This window comes from Papio anubis, chromosome 2 (genome assembly GCF_008728515.1).
Source record: "Papio anubis isolate 15944 chromosome 2, Panubis1.0, whole genome shotgun sequence".
Taxonomy (NCBI): domain Eukaryota; kingdom Metazoa; phylum Chordata; class Mammalia; order Primates; family Cercopithecidae; genus Papio; species Papio anubis.
In genome coordinates this window covers 175,084,772-175,105,386 of record NC_044977.1, presented here as the reverse complement: position 1 = coordinate 175,105,386, position 20,615 = coordinate 175,084,772, and the positions used below count along the sequence as shown (strand labels likewise).

The following is a 20,615-nucleotide window of genomic DNA, read 5'->3' as shown; positions in this document are numbered from 1 at the left end:
CAATTGAAATGAACATTGTGGCTGCAAGTCTCCACTGACACATTAGACTTTGACATTCCTTCAATTAAAAGATTTACAAGTTAAAAGCTTATGAAGTTAGTTAACTTAAAAGGTATGCTTTCCTTCCCTGACATAAGGAAAAAAAAAATGGATAGGCATTTTATCACAAATTATTTAGTTTATATAAATAGAAGAATTTCTTTTTCTTTTTCTTAAAAGGGATGTTAAAACTGGAGTCATTTCAAAATGTATGTTTCCATTGAAAACCTTGGCCATCATTAGGATTAGGATTTTGGTTTGTGCTTAAATTACTCACTGTCCTACATATCCTCCATCTTTAAACATTTCTTCAGATCGCTGGGACCTCCATTTCTCCTGCCACCTCTATCCTCACCCCTTGAAACTAGATTGAAGTTTTCTTTCATTAGGCCACATTCAACCATTTTGTCTTTTCTAATAAAACTTACTTGCCTTACATTTCATTCCTCTAGAGCTTTGCCCTCCATTATCTAAAATGGGGTCTAATTGTGTGATCATGTAATCTAAACATGGTTAATAGCTGAGAATGAATTAGTTGGCTTGCTGTCCTGAGTCAACATAGTGGCCAGGCACAGTAGGCGCAGTGTTGAGGGGCTACAATATTGTCGGAACCTACAAAAAAACTTTCATGTTTTTAATTAGAAGAGAAAAAATGAACTTTTAGGTCACAATAACTGTTTTACAACATATTATCAGTACATTTGTCTTCATAACAGACACATAAAATATAATTTTTAGTAATTTCTTATGGAGGAAGAGCCCCATGAAGGTAGAAGTACCTGTGACCCACAAATTCATGATGCAGGACTATTACTATCTAGTGACTTATGGCACTGTTTGGTTGGAAATCCTCATTTATTAATTCCTCTATTTTATGACACATTTCTAATCATTTTCAGATAACTTTTATGGGATGCAAACTGTTTTCAGAAAGAGAAAAAATTCTGAGGGAAATATCTTGAGAGATACTTTTTAAAATGATTTTTTTCAATAACTTTAGAAGTATAAGGGTTTTTTTTTTTTTTTTTTTTTTGGTGTATGTGTATGTGTGTGTGTGTTTGTGTGTGTGTATTATGTGGATGAATTGTATAGTAGTGAAATCTGGGATTTTAGTGTACCCATCACCCAAGTAGTATACACTGTATACCTTTTCCAATAGGTAGTTTTTCATCCCTCACCCCCTCTTTCTAAGTTTCCAATGTTCATTATACCTCTCTGTCTACCTTTGCATACCCATAGCATTCTCACTTATAAGTGAGAATATATGGTATCTGGTTTTTCATTACTAAGTTACTTTATTTAAAATTATGACCTCCGGTCCCATCCAGGTTGCTGCAAAAGACATTATTTCATTCTTTTTATAACTGAGTAGTACTCCATGAAATATATATACCACATTTTTCTTACCCACTGTTTGGTTGATGGGCACTTAGGTTAATTCTATAGCTTTGCAATTGTGAATTCTGTTGCAACAAACATGCATGCAGGTGTCTTTTTTTATATAATGATTTTTTTTTCTTGCCTAAATAGATAGCCAGTAGTAGGTTGCTGGATCAAATGGGAGATTTACCTTTAGTTCTCTGAGAAGTCTCCATACTGTTCTCCACGGAGATTGTACTAATTTACATTCCCAGCAGCAGTGTTAGCACTCCCTTTTCACCATATCTGTGCTAACATCTATTGTTTTTTGACTTTTTAATAATGGCCATTCTGGCTAGGATAAGGTAGTATCTCATTGTGGTTTTAATTTGTTTTTCCCTGGTGATTAGTGATATTGAGCATTTTTTTTCATAATTTTGTTGGTCATTTGTACATTTTCTTTTGAGAAATGTCTGTCATTTGCCAACTTTTTCATTTTTGTATTTTTTTATTTTTGTATTTTTTTATTTCATTTTTTATTTTTATTTTTAATTTTTTTTTTTTTGTAATACAAAAAAAATTTTGTATCTTTTTATATTTTATTTTGTTTTTTGTATTTGGGGGGAACAGGTGCTTTGGTTACATTAAAAAGTTCTTTAGTGGTGATTTTTGAGATTTTGGTGCACTCATCACTCGAGCAGTATACACTGTACCCAATGTATAGTCTTTCATCCCTCTCCCCACTCCCACCCTCCCAAATTCCCAAGGTACACTGTATCATTCTTATGTCTTTGTGGCCTCATAGCTTAGCTCCCACTTTTGAGTCAGAACATACAATGTTTGGTTTTCCATTCCTGAGTTACTTTACTTAGAATAATGGTCTCCAATTCCATCCAGGTTGCTGTGAATGTCATTATTCCATTCCTTTTCATGGCTGAGTGGTATTCTTTGATATGTGTGTGTGTGTGTGTGTGTGTGTGTGTATGCCATATATACGTATCATAGAAATGTGTATATATACATATGTGTGTGGGTATATATATGTGTGTGTATATATTTATGTGTATATACTTGTATGTGTGTATATATACATATATATATGTAACACATTTTCTTTATCCATTCATTGATTGATGGCCATTTGAACTGGTTCCATATTTTTACAATTACAAATTGTGCTGCTGTAAACACGTTTGTATAAGTATCTTTTTCAAATTATGATTTCTTTTCCTCTGGGTAGATACCCAGTAGTGAGACTGCTGGATCAAATGGTAGATCTACTTTTAGTTCTTTAAGGAATCACTACACTGTCTTCCATAGTTGTTACACTAGTTTACCTAAAAGTGTTCCCTTTTCACCACATCCACACCAACATCTATTATTTTTTGATTTTTTTTTATTATGGCCATTCTTGCAGGAATGAAGTGGTATTGCATTGTGGTTTTGATTTGCATTTCACTGATAAGTAGTGATGTTGAGCATTTTTTTTCATTTGTTTATTGGCCATTTGTATATCTACTTTTGAGAATTGTCTATTCAGGTCCCTAGCCCACTTTTTGATGGGACTGTTTTTTTCTCGCTGATTTGAGTTCCTTATAGATTCTGGATATTAGTCTTTTGTCACATGTATAGATTGTGAAGATTTTCTCCCACTCTGTGGGTTGTCTGTTTACTCTGCTGTTTATTTCTTTTGCAGTGCAGAAGCTTTTTAGTTTAAGTCTCATCGATTTATCTTTGCTTTTGTTGCATTTGCTTTTGGGTCCTTGGTCATGAAGTCTTTGCCTAAGTCAATGTCTAGAAGGGTTTTTCCAATGTTATACTCTAGAATTTTTATGGTTTCAGGTCTTAGATTTAAGCCTTTGATCCATTTTCAGTTAATTTTTGTGTAGGGTGAGAGATGAAGATCCAGTTTCATTATTCTACTTGTGGCTTGGCAATTATCCCAGCACTATTTGTTAGAGGATGGCCTTTCCCCACTTTATGTTTTTGTTTGCTTTGCTGAAGATCAGTTGACTGTAAGTATTTAGTTCTGGGTTCTCCATTCCATTCCATTGGTTGATATGCCTATTTTTATACCAGTTCCATGCTGTTTTGGCATCTATGGCCTTATCGTATAGTTTGAAGTCGGGTAATGTGATGCTTCCAGATTTGTTCTCTTTGCTTAGTCTTGCTTCAGCTGTGCAGGCTCTTTTTTGGTTCCACAAAAATTTTAGGATTGCTTTTTCTAGTTCTGTGAAGAATGATGGTGGTATTTTGATAGAAATTGTATTGATTTGTAGATTGCTTTTGGCAGCATGGTCATTTTCACAATATTGATTCTACCAATCCATGAGCATGAGATTATTTCCATTTGTTTGTGTCATCTATGATTTCTTTCAGCAAGTGTTTTGTAATTTTCCTTGTAGAAGTCTTTCACCTCCTTGGTTAGCTACATTCCTAAGTTTTTGTTTATTTGTTTGTTTTTGTTGTTTTTTGTTTTTTGTTTTTGTTTTTGTTTGCAGCTATGGTAAAAGGGGTTGAGTTCTTGATTTGATTCTCAGCTTGATCGCTGTTGATGTATAGCAGAAGTACTGATTTGCGTACATTTTGTATCCTGAAACTTTGCTAAATTCATTTACCAGTTCTGGGAGCTTTTTGGATTAATCTTTAGGATATTTCCAGATATACAATCATGTCATCCACAAACAGTGACAGTCTGACTTCATCATTACTGATTTGTGTGCCCTTTATTTCTTTCTCTTGTCTAATTGCTCTAGTTAGAACTTTCAGTACTACAGTGAAAAGAAATGGTGAAAGTGGGCATCTTTGTCTTGGTCCAGTTCTCAGAGGGAAGGCTTTCAACTTTGTCCCATTCAGTATAATGTGGACTGTGGGTTTGTCATAGATGCCTTTTATCAGTTTAAGGTATGTCTCTTCTATGCCTGTTTTGCTGATGGTTTTAATCATAAAGGAATGCTGGATTTTGTCAAATGCTTTTTCTGTGTCTATTGAAATGACCATGTGGTTTTTTGTTTTCAATTCTGTTTATGTGGTGTATCACATTTATTGACTCGCATATGTTAAACCATCCCTGCATCCCTGGTATGAAACCTATTTGATCATAGTGGATTATCCTTCTGATATGTTGTTGCATTTGGTTAGCTAGTATTTTGTTGAGAATTTTAGCATCTGTGTTTATCAGGGATATTGGTCTAGTCGTTTTCTTTTGTTGTTATGTCCTTTCATGGTTTTGGTATTCACAGAATGGTTTAAGTAGGATTCCCTCTTTCTCTCTCTTTTGGAATAGTGTCAATAGGATTGGTACCAATTTTTCTGTGGATGTCTGGTCAAATTCAGCTGTGAATCCTTCTGGTCCTGGATTTTTTTTGTTGTTTTTGTTGGTAACTTTTAAATAACCATTTTAATCTTGGTGCTTGTTATTGGTCTGTTCAGAATTTCTATTTTTTCTTGGTTTAGTCTAGGAGGATTGTATATTTCTAGAAATTTATCCACCTCCTCTGGGTTTTCTAGTTTATGCACGCAAAAGTGTTCATAGTAGCCTTGAATGATCTTTTGCATTTCTGTGGTATTGGTTGTAATATTTCCTGTTTCATTTCTAATTGAGCTTATTTGGATCTTCTCTCTTCTTCTCATGGTTAATCTTGCTAATGGCCTACAATTTTATTTATCTATTCAAAGAAACAGCTTTTTGTTTCATTTATCTTTTGAATTTTTTTGTTTTGTTTCAATTTCATTTGGTTCTGCTCTGATTTTGGTTATCTCTTCTGCTGCTGGGTTTGCTGCTTCCTTCATTGCCTTAATAATCGACCTCTGAATTCTTTTTCCGGCAATTCAGAGATTTCATTTTAGTTTGAATCCACTGCTGGTGAGCTAGTGTGATTTTGGGGGGTTGTTAAAAAAAGCTTATTTTGTCATTTTACCAGAATTGTTTTTCTGGTTCCTTCCCATTTTGGTAGACTATATCAGATTCTTTTGTCCCATTGGAGTGCTTTCTTGATGTGGTGCTCTCCCCTCTCCCCTAGGGATAGGGCTTCCGGGAAGCTGAACTGCAGTGATTGCTATTTCTCTTCTGGATTTAGCCACCCAGAGAAGCTGCCATGCTCTGGGCTGGGACTGGGGAGTGCCTGCAAAGAGTCCTGTGATGTAATCCATCTTCAGGTCTCTCAGCCGTCGATACCAGCACCTACTCTGGTGGAGGTATCAAAGGAGTGAAGTGAACTCTGCCAGAGTCCTTGGTTGCATTTCTGCTAAGTACACTGGTTTTGTGCTGGTTGGCTTCTAATCAGGAGGTGGCGCTTTCAAGAGCTCATTAGCTGTGGTTGTACAGGGAGGATACAAACTCGCCCTAAGGTCGCCTTTGCATATGTATTCAAGTTTTTCAGGTGGTGGTCAGGGCCTCAGAGCTCTTAAGAAATTATTTCCTTTGTTTTCGGCTAGTCAGGCAGGTGGGGGCAGGGTTAGGTGTATCTGAGCTTAGACTCTCCCCGGGTGGGGTTTGTTGTAGCTATTGTGGGGGTTGGGGGTGTGGTTCCCAGGCCAAGGGAGTTACCTTCCCAGGGCATTATGGCTACCTCTGATGCATCACACAGGTATCCAGGGAAGTGGGGGAAAAGCTGGCAGCCACAGGCCTCATCTAGCTCCCAAGCAGCCTGCAGCCTTTTGAAAGGCCAGTCTCACTCTCTCAATAGCACTGAGTTTATTCCCAGGCAGCCAGTGAGCAGGGCTGCGAATTTGCCCCAGGCTACAAGCCTCCTAGCTGAGAAAGCAACCTGACTCACAGTTTCTTGGCTGTCCCATGGAGCCTGCAGCAGCAATCCACCTCCTTCAAAGGGTCTTTGGATTCTCTTGGCTTTCCTGGTATGTGCCTGTGGTAGTTCTTGGAGAACAAGTTCATGATGTGAGTCTCCACATGCTGCTCTGTCCATGTAAGTGGGAGCTAAAGCAAACTAAATATGGCCTGAGACGGACTCCATATTTCTGTATTTGAGTCCTTGTGGATAAACGATAACCTAGCTTAATAGTCAGATAAAACTGAAAACCTAACTCTATAGTATGCACCCATAACAATAGCTGAGTGCTGGCCAATCCAAGTGGCCATACTTCAACCACTCATAGACTGCTGAGTGTTCAAACTGCCTTCAAAAAAGGCAGACACCAAGCTGTAACCAATCTCACTGTTTCTGTACCTTACTTCTAATTACTGTACATCACTTTACCTTTTTTGTCTATAAATTTGTTCTGACCACAAGGCATCCCTGGAGTTGCTGTGAATCTGCTTGATTCTGGAGGCTGCCTGACTCACGAGTCATTCATTGCTCAGTTAAACTTCTTTAAATTTAATTTGGCTGAATTTCTTCTTTTATCAGATGGTGTCAGAAGCGGGATCTGAAGCAGAGCTTCTAGCAATCCCCAGGAGTGCTGAGTGAACATGCAAGGTACCTTCAGGACCCGCTGTGTCCATGGATCTCTCAAAGCAGCTGAGGATTGTGGGTAAGCTCCCTCTCAGATTTCAGAGTTCCGAGGATTTGTGTTTTGGGCTCTACAAGTTTCTTTGAGCAAATTTCTGATCTAGATTGGGTTTGGAGTCATGACACAAACTGGACTGGGTCCAGGAACAGAGATGTGATCTGGGAATTAACCAGCTTTGATCCAGGTAGAGACTTCTTACATCTGACTGGGTCAGAAAGGAACTGGTAGTAAGCAGTAATATTGCAGGGGTTATAAAATTTGGCTTTTGAAAATTCATGGGGATTTTTGTGTTCTACCCCTTTGTTTCATTTTTCTTGTGTGCTTCGATAGGAAAAATGATTGGCTAAGTTAATCAACAGAACCAGAGAGTAAAGACAGTATTTAGGTAAAAATGAGATCCTTAATTTCTGGAAAACTGAGTTCTTTTGGGCTTACACTTCAGACCTGGGAGGCAGTGAAGTCTTATAGAAATGGCAAAATCTCACTAAAGATAGCTTACAGTGGAACATTCCAAATGAACAACAGTGCACAGAAACATATTTAAAAATGAGGGCTCTCGGTAAAGTCCCTTTCATCCAGAAACAGGTTTGGCACTACAGGATGTTAAATGCTATTCTCTTTGGAATAATCTGCCTTGCACTCTTTGCTGATGGCTGTGGGTGACAGGATTAGGCATATATAGGATTCTGGGTTATGGGGGGCTTTTTCCTCCCTAAAAGGGGAAATGAGAGCTGATGAGACTGCTGGAAAAAAATCCCTTTGCTACTGAGAAGCAGCCACCTAAAATTGTCAGTGTCACTGCCATGGGTGAGTCTTTCCCTGACTCCCCAATCATTTCGCCTTCCCCACCCTGCCATAGATAATGCTTTTCTCTCTCTCCTTTCCCTTTCTTATCTTTTCTGTTACTCAGGGCAACCATCTTGTCCAGAGACCACATACTGAAACTCCTACACTGAGGTTGGATTAAAGATGATGGGGCTCACACTGCAAAAACATACCAAATTGTAAAGGCCATCAACACTATGAAGAAACTGCATCAAATAACGAGCAAAATAACCAGCTAGCATCATAATGACAGGATAAAATTCACACATAACAATATTAACCTTAAATATAAATGGGCTAAATGCCCCAATTAAAAGACACAAACTGGCAAATTGGATAGATTCAAGACCCATCAGTGTGCCGTATTCAAGAGACCCATCTTACATGCAAAGACACACATAGGCTCAAAATAAAGGAATGGAGAAATATTTACCAAGCAAATGGAAAGCAATAAAAAAAGCAGGCATGACAATCCTACTCTCTGATAAAACAGACTTTAAATCAACAAAGATCAAAAGACACAAAGAAGAGCATTACATAATGGTAAAGGGATCAATGCAACCAGAAAAGCTAACTATCCTACATATATATGTACCCAATACAGGAGCACCCAAATTCATAAAGCAAGTTCTTATAGACATACAAAGAGATGCAGCCTCTCACACAGTCATAGTGGGAGACTTTAACACCCCACTGTGAATATTAGACAGATCAATGAAACAGATAATTAACAAGGATATTCAGGACTTGAACTCAACTCTGGACCAAGCAGACCCAAAAAACATCTACAGAACTTTCCACCCCAAATCAAGAGAATATACATTCTTCTCAGCACATTACACTTATTCTAAAATTGACCACATAATTGGAAGTAAAACACTCCTCAGCAAATGCAAAAGAATAGAAATCATAACAGTCTTTCAGACCACAGTGCAATCAAATTAGAACTCAGGATTAAGAAACTCACTCAAAATCGTACAACTACATGGAAACTCAACATCCTGCTCCTGAATGACTATGGAGTAAATAACGAAATTAAGGTAGAAATAAAGATGTTCTTTGAAACCAATGAGAACAAAGATACAACATACCAGAACCTCTGGGACACATTTAAAGCAGTCTGTAGAGAGAAATTTATAGCACTAAACACCCACAAGAGAAAGCAGTAAAAATCTAAAGTTTGCACTCTAACATCACAATGAAAAGAACTAGAGGAGCAAGAACAAACAAACTCAAAAGCTAGCAGAAGACAAGAAATAACTAAAAAGGGAGCCAAAATGAAAGAGACATAGACATGAAAAACCCTTCAAAAAAATCAATGAATCCAGAAGCTTAACAACAACAACAAAAAATCAACAAAATAGACCACTAGCCAAACTAATAAAGAAGAGAGAAGAATCAAATAGATGCAATAAAAAATAATAAAGGGAACATCACCACCAATCCCACAGAGATACAAACTACCATCAGGGAATACTATAAACACTTCTACAAAAATAAACTAGAAAATCTAGAAGAAATGGATAAATTCCTGCACACATACACCCTCCCAGGTTTAAACCAGAAAGAAGTTGAATCCCTGAATAGACCAATAACAAGTTCTGAAATTGAGGCACTAATTAATAGCCTCCCAACCAAAAAAGTCCAAGATGAGATGGATTCACAGTGGAGTTCTATCAGAGGTACAAAGAGGAGCTGGTACCATTCCTTCTGAAACTATTCCAAACAACAGAAAAAGAGGGAATCCTCCCTAATTCATTTTATGAGGCCAACATCATCCTGATAGCAAAACCTGGCAGAGACACAACTAAAGAAAATTTCAGGCCAATATCCCTGATGAACATCGATGCAAAAATCCTCAATAAAATACTGGCAAACCGAATCCACAGCACATCAAGAAGCTTATCCACCACAATCAAGTTGGCTTCATCCCTAGGATACAAGGATGGTTCAACATACACAAATCAATAAACATAATCCATCACATAAACGGAACCAAAGACAAAAACCATATGATTATATCAATAGATTCAGAAAAGGCCTTTGAAAAAAATTCAACGCCCCTTCAGCTGAAAACTCTCAATAAACTAGGTATTGATGGAACATATCTCAAAATAATAAGAGCTATTTATGACAAACCCACAGCCAATATCATACTGAATGGGCAAAAGCTGGAAACATTCCCTTTGAAAACCAGCACAAGACAAGGATACCCTCTCTTACCACTCCTATTCAACATAGTATTAGAAATTCTGGTCAGGGCCATCAGGCAAGAGAAGGAAATAAAGGGTATTCAAATAGGAAAAGAGGAAGTCATATGGTCTCTGTTTGCAGATGATATGATTGTACATTTAGAAAATCCCATCATCTCAGTCCAAAATCTCCTTAAGCTGATAAGCAACTTCAGCAAAGTCTTAGGATATAAAATGAATGTGCAAAAATCACAAGCATTCCTATACACCAATAATAGACAAACAGAGAGCCAAATCATGAGTGAACTCCCATTCACAATTGCTACAGTGAGAATAAAATAACTTAGAATACAACTTACAAGAGATATGAAGGACCTCTTCAAGAAGAACTACAAACCATTGCTCAAGTAAATAAGAGATGACACAAATAAATGGAAAAATATCCCATACTCATGGATAGGAAGAATCAATACTGTGAAAATGGCCATACTGCCCAAAGTTATTTATAGATTCAATGTTATCCCCATCAAGCTACCATTGACTTTCTTCATAGAATTAGAAAATACTACTTTAAATTTAATATGGAAGAAAAAAGAGCCCACATAACCAAGACAATCCTAAGCAAAAAGAATAAAGTTGGAGGCATCACGCTACCTGAATTCAAACTATACTACAAGGTTAGTTTAGTTTTGTTTAGTACCAAAACAGCATGGTACTGGTACTAAAACAGATATATAGACCAATGGAACAGACAGAGGCCTCAGAAATAACACCACACGTCTACAACCATCTGATCTTTGACAAACCTGACAAAAACAACAAATGGGGAAAGAGTTCCCTGTTTACTAAATTGTGTTGGGAAAACTGGCTAGCCATATGCAGAAAATTGAAACTGGATCCTTTCCTTACACCTTATGCAAAAGTTAACTCAAGATGGATTAAAGACTTAAATGTAAGACCTAAAACCATAAAAACCCTAGAAGAAAACCTAGGCAATACCATTCAGGACATAGGCATGGGCAAAGACTTCATCACTAAAACACCAAAAGCAATGACGACAAAAGCCAGAATTGATAAATGGGATCTAATTAAACTAAAGAGCTGCTGCACAGCAAAATAAACTATCATCAGAGTGAACAGGCAACCTACAGAATGCGAGAAAATTTTTGAAATCTATCCATATGACAAAGGGCTAATATCCAGAATCTACAAAGAACCTAAACAAATTTGCAAGAAAAAAAAAATCTCATCAAAAAGTGGTCAAAGGATATGAACAGACACTTCTCAAAAGAAGACGTTTATGCAGCCAACAAACATATGGATAAAAGCTCATCACACTGGTCATTAGAGAAATGCAAATCAAAGCCACAATGAGATACCATCTCATACCAGTTAGAATGGCAATCATTAAAAAGTCAGGAAATAACAGATGCTAGAGAGGATGTGGAGAAATAGGAATGCTTTTACACTGTTGATGGGAGTGTACATTAGTTCAACCATTGTGGAAGACGGTGTGGCAATTCCTCAAGGATCTAGAAGTAGAAATGCCATTTGACCCGGCAATCCCATTACTGGGTATATACCCAAAGGATTATAAATCATTCTACTCTAAAGAAACATGCACATGTATATTTATTGTGGCACTATTCACAATAGCAAAGACTTGGAACCAACCCAAATGCCCATCAATGATAGACTGAATAAAGAAAATGTGGCACATATATGCCATGGAATACCATGCAGGTATAAAAAAGATGAGTTCATGTCCTTTGCAGGGACATAGATGAAGCTGGAAATCATCATTTTCAGCAAACTAACACAAGAACAGAAAACCAAACACCACATATTCACGCTCATAAGCGGGAGTTGAACAATCAGAACACATGGACACAGGGAGGGGAAAATCACAAATCACATACCAGGGCCTGTCAAGGGGTGGGGGTTTAGGAAAGGGTTAGCATTAGAAGAAATACCTAACCTAGATGACAGGTTGATGGGTGCAGCAAACCACCATGGCACGTGTATACTTACATAACAAACCTGCACGTTCTGCACACGTACCCCAGAACTTAAAATATAATAATAAAAAACAAAAAAAGATGACCGTGCCCCACTGGAGGGCAAATTTAAGCCTCATCAGTTTAATATTGGGTGCTAAACAGAGTGGCTAATATCTGTTTTATCACATGTATTTTGCTCTGGCCAGAACAAAAAAAATAATAATTTTCCTTTATGATGAGGCTTGCCCCAGGTCAATGATGCCGCAAGCCAGATCACTAGGGTCGCTCAGGGAAAGGGAATCCAGAAGCCTGGTGTGCTGGCAAAAGGGTAAGAATTTCTTACCAGTCAGATTTCTGGCTTCTACCTCTCTGTGAAAATGGTTGAATGAATAGTTAAAAAAAAAAAAAAAAAGTGTTTATCTCCTCTGTAAAGTTTTGATTAATGGAAGAAAAGAAAGGTGACAGTCAGTTGGCCTCATGCTACCTTCATTGGGTCTTGTTTGGAAAGCTGAGTCTCCTCTCTATCGAATGTTTTTTTCTTTTAAAAATTTTCAAGTTATCATTTTGGCTAAATGAATGACTTATGGTAACCTAAGATTCTATTTTGCAATAGCCAATGTTTAAACCTTTGGTATTTAACAAACTTTTCAAAATCAAGCTCTACATTATGTTAATTCAGCCAATACTGAAATTATTTACATACACAGTTTGAATGAACTCCATGGTCTAAGTCAAATTACCTATGAAACCATAAAAATTCTAGAAGAAAACCTAAGAAAAGTTCTTCTAGATGTTGGCTTAGGCAAAGAATTTATGATGAAGAGATGCTTTTTAATGACAATCTGTGAATAATCAAACTGGAAATGCTTAATCTTTACCAAATGTGAGTGATTATTGTCAGGTCTAGGATATACTCCTTAATCATGATGATACAGATAGTAATAGTCACATTTGCAATAGTATTTTCATAATCTTTATTTAATATACAGTGAGAAAATGTATCCTTTTAAAATGTCTCCCAAAATAGTGAGTAGTATAACTCCCTGCCCCCGCATGACCAATTTCTTAGAGTTACCCTTATAAAATCTAGGATTACTCTTATATTTTCTATTATTATTTTTGAATGGTAAGTAATAAGGCTTGTATGATGGTGATCTTATGTTTAAATATTTTTAGAAATCATACTATCTTAGAATTTTTTAAAAACTTTGAAATTCAACCCTCTTATCTTTCCTTTTATGTGACCAGTGACATACAGCTTCAAAATGCAAAGCAAAATAATAAAAAGACAAAAGGGAAATCAGGGACAGAGGTGAACATGAATATAAACTTTCATCAGTAAGCATAATGTATATGTCAGGACTGAGTCATAAGCACCAGAAATCCAAATTGTACTATATAAAGGAAGAGGAGAATTTATTAGCTCATAGATTCCAAAGAGGGGGTCAATAACTGAACCCCAAGAGGGAAGATATACAAAAGGCTTTGAGGACCCCTGGAATGCCTTCAGGATTTATTATCTTTCTTAATTTCCTCTGCTTTTCTCTGTGAAAGAGGGGCCCAAATTTACAAAGAAAGTGGTAGAAGTGGAATTTTAAAGCAGTTTTTAATCACTGCTACATAGAATGTTACTAACCGTGAAAATGGTGAACAAATTCCAGGAATCACATCAAAATTGAGTATTTCAGGAAATTCATATACCATTAATTTTCTAGACCAAAACTGAAATTTGTAATTGAAATTGTCAACAAAATATCAGGTGTTATGAAATTTAGACAAGGGTATTTTTCCTCTTTGAAATGTGGCCTTTTGGAGCTATATCTATATGGCCAGCTGTTAGTATTTCCCAACAGTGATCAACTTTTCATCGGAAGATGGGACCTTGGAAACAATTTACCTCAGATTTAAAAGTTATTGGGAAACCCATGTTTATATGCACAGGAAATGAAAGTACAAAGATATACAGTGTTTCATCATCAAAGTCATTACACTGGCATACCGGTTTTCTAGAAATGGTCCTTTCTTGCATTCCTGTATTTAGGTTTGTATATGATGAGAAAACAAAGCCTTTAAAAATGAATTGGTTAATAAATGTGCAAACAAATATCACCATCTGGGACTAAAATAGCAACTGCTGATAATTTAATTTGTCTTAATATTTTATTTAGCCATAAACATGTATCAGTCATATGAATGGATTTCAATCTAAATATTTTTTTTCAGTTGCATTTATTATTTAAGGTGATTAACCAATCATTTTAAAAAGAGCCAATTAAAAATTTGAGTGTTTTAAAAGACAATTCTTACATTCTGTTAACATAAACTTCTGAGGAATGTCTACTGGGTTCGTTGATCAATTTAGTTTTTATAGTGGAATAAAAAACATTTTAATGAAAGTCAGCTCAGTGAGTAATATGGGAAAAACTGGTTCCTAAGTGGCTAGCAGCAGGGACTCAAAGAATGGGACAGATAAAGCCCACTCTAGTAAATGTTGAAGACAAAACCTTATTTTAAATTTGACATCATTAATTCTACACTCTAAGTATATTTTGTATTCATGTGAATAAAAACAATGATTGCACATCCAAACACTTATCATTCTGTAGCATTTTTATGCAGAAGGGTGGAGTTTTTTTTTAAATCAGTTTCCCATGATAGTAGGGCTTTAATTTAGATTATACAGAAAATGATTTTGCTTAACAAACACAAACCAAGACTAATTTTCTTTTCCTGAATTGATATATTTGAGCACATAAGCTTCCCTTTTGCTTTTCCTTGGGCTAAGATGGGGAGGAGTTGCAAAGAAGGTGGGAACATAGCCCTGTTTCTACTAAATAGATGCCATTTCAAAAAAAATTTTTTTGTTCATCCCTCTCAAAGTCCACTATAGAAGCAGACCCATGATGGCAGTTCTTTCTCATTTTGACGTGGATGGATCCAAAATGAAGTGTGCATCAGAGGCAGCCGAAAGGCAGAACAATACTGGATGAACCACAACCAAAAAAACCCCATCATAGTCATAAGAGCTGCAAATCAAAGCAAGAGTAAGAGAGAAGGAGAATGGACACTGAAGGCCTTTGCTTGGGGCCAGACCTCACTACAGAGCAGGGTAAGCTTGACTTATGTTCAGCTCAATAAAAAATGTGCATTCACTGTCTTTATTTAAAAAATGGAGAGTCAACAAAGCAGAAGGAATAGGTATCACAAAATAGAAAAATGGGAAATGGACTGGTGGTCAGAAAGCAAAATTCCAAAATTCTTCAGAACATTGACGGCACTGGGTTTGGGGACTGCACAGCACCAAGCTACAGGCCTGAGGGCGAGTAGCTCATGCACACATCTAAGGTGCTCTGGGTCACATGGCTAAGAGCAAAGCTTAAATTCTGCAGAACAGTTCACAACTCATGCTAAAGGTGTCAGACCAAAATATTATCAATTTAGTGAAGATTTTACAATGTGCTTAACCTCATGAGTCATCAGGGAAAAGCAAATTAAAACCACAGTGATATACCTAAACATATCAAATATGTTGCAAACATTTAAATAACCAACAATACCAAATGCTGTCAAGGCAGTTTACAAAATGGAACTTACATATAGTACTGGTATAAAACCAATTTGAAATATTTTTGGCAATATGCATCTTAGCTGAATACATGTATACATATAACCCAGCAACTCCACTCCTAGAAGTATAACCAACAGAACTATATATGTATGTGAATCAAGGGACTTGTTCAAGCATATTCATAGTAGCATTATTTGTAATAAGCAAAAACTAGGAAAAGAACAAAAGTCTATCAAAAGTAAGGTGGCATGAGGGGGATGAGGGAGTTTAAGGGGCTTCTGATATTAATAATGTTCTTGATCTGGATTGTGACTTGATATGGGTATGTTCACTATGTGACAACACATCAAGATATACACTTATCTGTGTGCTTTTCTATATTTAGGTTTCTCTTCATAAAATACATTTTTTAAAAGTCACCAATAAATGTCCTAGGCAGATGAAGGAGAGTAGACAGTAAAAATGGGAAAGAGTAGCAGGGTAATGCCTATAAAAGGAGGGACCTGGGTAGCCAAGCAGGAGTACTATCTGTACCCATTCTGGAAACATTGGCCAAGAGCACACATTCCACTAGGAAATGGATAGCCCTTTCATATCAACTTTGCTCTGTCTCTTACTGGCTCTGCAATCTTGAGTTAGTAGGTTGAACTCTCTAATACCTATTTTTCTCATCTGTAGAGGTAGCTTGTAGCTTTACTTAAAAGATTAAATGAATGAAGAAAAGCTGCAAGTAAATACCTAAAACAACTCTTGGTACACAGTTGATAATCAACACACGTAAGATCTTTGTTACTTTCTCCATTTATTCAGTTAGTTCACAGGAGAAACTATTGAAGAAAAGAAAAAAAATAAAATCTCATTTTCTCAATTTATTAACATCATAGAAAATACTTTTCTATGCATATATGTGAACAAGGAAATCCCAGCGACAACAACAGCAAAAACAAACAAACAAACAAACAAACAAAGAAACCATGGTATGGGCTTGTCCTCAATTTCTTAGACTAACTTGGTTAGAGAGGAGGACAAACATTTTAAACAGTGTCCATAGGCAAATACAAACATGAATAACGGTATCTCAGGGCTGAGGAGGTAGAATTAGATTTAAAGGCAGATGGACTACAGCAGTGAAGAATAGCCAATAATTTAAATTTATTTTTCCGATCACGATGTTCTTAACTATCACTGGATAAATCTTTTTGCATATGTGGAAAAATATCAACTTTTGTTTTCTTTTTCTTTCTTTCTTTTTTTTTTTTTTTTTTTTTTTTTTCTTGCTCTGTTGCCCAGACTGGAGTGCAGTGGTGCAATCTCAGCTCACTGCAAGCTCCGCCTCAAAAAACATTAAAAAGGAAAGTTTATATTGCTAAAGTTACTTTGGAAAAACACACAGTTAATAAAAAATGCACAGTTAATCAAGCATTAGAATTTACGACTTCCAAGATGGGTCTTATTTTGAAATAGCCTGCTCTAGAATATGCTGTTATATCTTTGATTCTTTTCACAATTCTTTGTCTCATACATAGCAAAGTTTTCGAAGGAAAGAAAACACTGAGTTATAGCATTCTGCCTTCCAATAGTGTCTAACTATAAATGGAGGGGAAGATCAGTTCCTTTGTAAGACAATGTGTTGACTATTTGCATATCAGGGGGACCAGTGGTCTCCCAAATCTCCTCTATCCAGGAGGACAGTCAAGAAAAAAAAGAATAAAACAAAATCATGAAATGGAAAACATACTTGCACATAGATAGCCCTACAGTTCAACACTATGAGAGACAATTCTATAGAATAAGAAAGAATAACAGAAAAAAAGTTCTCAGCTCCTGAGAAGAAGAAAACTGAAATATTCACTTGGTTCAAAATCTAGTACCTGGCATAAAAGCTCCCAGCACATGAGAAAGTGTCCCAGAGTTTGGAAAAGCACAAATTAAAGTGATAGCTGCTGCAATACAGCAGTCCAAGTACACGCAACAAGCACCTAGATTTGATGAGGGTTAGGCCAAAAAACCAAACTCAAAGCAAACTTTGAGTTTTCGGTACAGACTCGAACAGAGCTGGAGTTCTAGCAAATATATTGTTAGGATTCAGCTATAGGGTAACAATGTATTGCCTTGCATCCTTCCAATTACACGCAGTTCTGATTCATTACTTCCTGATTCCTCGTCCATGTTCAAGGAACAGACTAATAATTTGCATGGCTGATGTGGATTTTTTTTACCTCAGCTTCCTCCTCTTTGGGCATAGCTGTGTGTTCCAAGCTCAGAGGCCAAATATATCTACTTCTCTCTCTTCGTACACTATCTCAGTGATTCCATTGGAAAAGTGTGGCCAAATCTGTCTAGCCCAATTTGTTCTTTATAAAGTATGTTATTTATTGCTAATGTTTTGTTACTCCCTGGATATCTACAGACTTTTCCTTCTAATTTTGGTCCCATGACTTTAATTAAATTTGAAGTTAGATTTAGTGGTCACTAATTTTGAAGACCACAGGTGTGGCTTTTTGTTTTTGCCGATACTAGTTTTCTTCTTATTTATGTAATAAGGGGAAAATCTGTTATAAAACTTTTTCTGGTAGATCTTCATTGATGATTAAAAACTGACAACAAATATGAGGATATTTATATTTCAATTAGTAAAATAGGTAAAAATCATGAGTGGCACACAGGAAGTCACAAACATCTAATCTCTTACTGAAATATGTTTTCTCCCTGCTTCAGCTTATGTCTCTCTCCCTCCCTCCCTCTCCTCTCTGTATCTTTCTTTTCCTAACACATTCAATGAGCAATTCACATCACTGTGAGGAAATCCCAGAAGTCAGAGACAGTAAAAACATAATCCATAGAAAGTCTTCCCAAGTCTTTATTTTCACTAGTAAGCACTTGCTTGTACAGTGGTTCTGGTCCTTTGGTATAATGGAAAAAATACAGAATTTAAAGTCAGAGAACCTAAGTAGCTACCCCAGGAAAAGTTTACTTAACTTCTTTGAATTGTGTCCACTTGGGTGATATTAAGAGGTAGTGAAAAAAAGTGGCTGAAAAAGAGAGTAACAAGAGTCAGACTGCCTGAGTTCCAAGCCACTTACCACCAAGTGTTATCAGTGTGACCTTGGAAAGTTTCATCCTCTGAAAAACGGGGCTGATAATAGCCCCTACCTTATGGAATTATTAAAATTAAATGAGTCAGATTATATAAAGCACAGTGCTTCCCATAAAGGAAGAACTCAACCCACGTTATTATTACTAAAGTGCTCATAAATATAATTCATGAAATGAAAAGCACCATCAAAATTTTAATAGTTTTGAAATTGTTTTCTGAGAGACATCAACAACCAAAGTCTGGATATATAAAAAGATGAGAGACATAACCTTGTTCCTGACCTAAAAATAATGGATAAACTGATAATGAGACATGATATATTTATATAAAAGTAAGTATCAAAGCCCAAGTAAAAACCATTGGTCAAATCTGCCCTTGCAACAAATCAGTGTTGCAGGAAGTGATAAGAGGGTAAGATAGGAATACACATAGCAAGTTCCAAGGCTTGTAGACTGGACTGTGTCAAAGGAAACACTATTACACTGAAGTAATAGAGTGGGTTTCAGGAAGTTAGAAGGGAACAGATTTTAAGAGGCCTAACTTGCAAAGATTTAATTCTTTTTTTTATATGTAGTCAGGTAGCCATGAAGGTCAGCGACTCTGGAGGGAACAAAGGAGGTGAGGAAGAAGGATGGATTTTGTGTATGTAATATGCTAGAACTATTTAACTGGGCAGCAGTATATGGAGGATGGACATGTCATAGGTACCACAGAAACAAGGGAGCAGTAAGGAGACAATCTCAGTGTTTTACCTTGCTGGGATTCCCTAGATTTTCCTCTACAAATATAGTGGAAGCCAGTTGGCTTACACATGCACACATCTCCTTACGCATACTTGTCTTGTATACAGAAATCTCTCCCACCAGAGAATATAAGGTTGATATTATACAATAGCGTACAAGTCAAATATTTCCATACCATTGAATTCCAGTGAAATTGGAAATACAAAAGAGGAAAATAAATCAATGAAAGGTATCATTTTTAGGTATCGTAATCACACTATACATTTTAAAGAAGAATAGCTAATATTAGGAGTTAAATAAGTATTAGGCACTACTACCTTTTTTTATTATTTATCCTATTAATTATCCTATTAATTATCCCTTTTTATAGGTATCCCTTTTTATAGGTAAGGAAACTGAGGCAACTAGACAATAAAGTTGACACAGCTTAGAAGTGGTAGAGCTTGAATGCGCAATGAGGTTCTAAAGCCCAAAGAATGCCTACTCACCTTGCCAAAGGTGCATATAAGAATCACCTGTAGATCCCGGAAATGTTTAAAAACACAGATTTTTGGGTCCCATCTCCAGAAATTTTGATACATTCAGTCTAGAGTAGAACCTCAAAATCTGCATTGGTAACAAGTTCTCTGGTGATACTGATGCTGTGGTCTATGGACCACAATTTGAGTAGCATCACCCTGTTAAATTATTTTAATTGTTCAGTAAGAGAAAGTGAAATACTATAATATGAACAGGTGATATCTCATTTTCAATATCGTTAAAGCAAGTTTCATTTCAAAACACTTTTTCCAGGGCACTGATATGCATATTATACGTTTAGTTTATTTAGTACAAGCTTGTTCATTGTGTATGATGATTGAACCGGTTGAACTTACACCAGTATTTAGGACTCAAGCTGCATTTTGCATTTCTTCTCAAAATTGTCCCAGTATTTCTGATTTCTTTTCTGTATCAAATAACAACATGTAGATTCAGCATACTAACTGAAACTTAACAGTATTGTAAAGCACTTCTTAATTTAAATTACAGGAGACAATCCAATTGGACACATTTTGAACAGCTTCTTTTTATACTTTATTACAACTGTCAGAATTGAACACGATAAATTTTTTAAAAAATGACACAAATCTGCACCATCTTTCATGTGAGTGGAGAGAAGAAGAAAGGAGTAATAGTGAATCTGATTTAAAAAATCTGTTATGTTCCTTCATGAGGGAAGTTCTAAATGTTTGAGAGAAATGAATAATGTGGACTTCTGGGAAAACAGATCAATGTATGTTTTCTCTTTCTTTCTGCTATGTGTAACCGAAAACCATAATATTA

The 20,615-nt window shown here is 36.2% G+C and overlaps 1 protein-coding gene and 1 long non-coding RNA gene across 4 annotated transcripts in view; one reads left to right on the top strand and one right to left on the bottom strand.

Annotated features, from left to right (window-relative positions):
• Positions 1-20,615, bottom strand: part of RBMS3 (RNA binding motif single stranded interacting protein 3) — a 1,467,317-nt gene that overhangs the window by 966,815 nt on the left and 479,887 nt on the right. The gene's annotated exons all lie outside the window — the stretch shown is intronic.
• LOC108584723 lies at positions 6,177-14,837 on the top strand. The gene is made up of 3 exons (XR_001900173.3): positions 6,177-6,323; positions 6,765-6,888; positions 14,765-14,837. It is a non-coding gene; the product is annotated as an uncharacterized LOC108584723 (long non-coding RNA).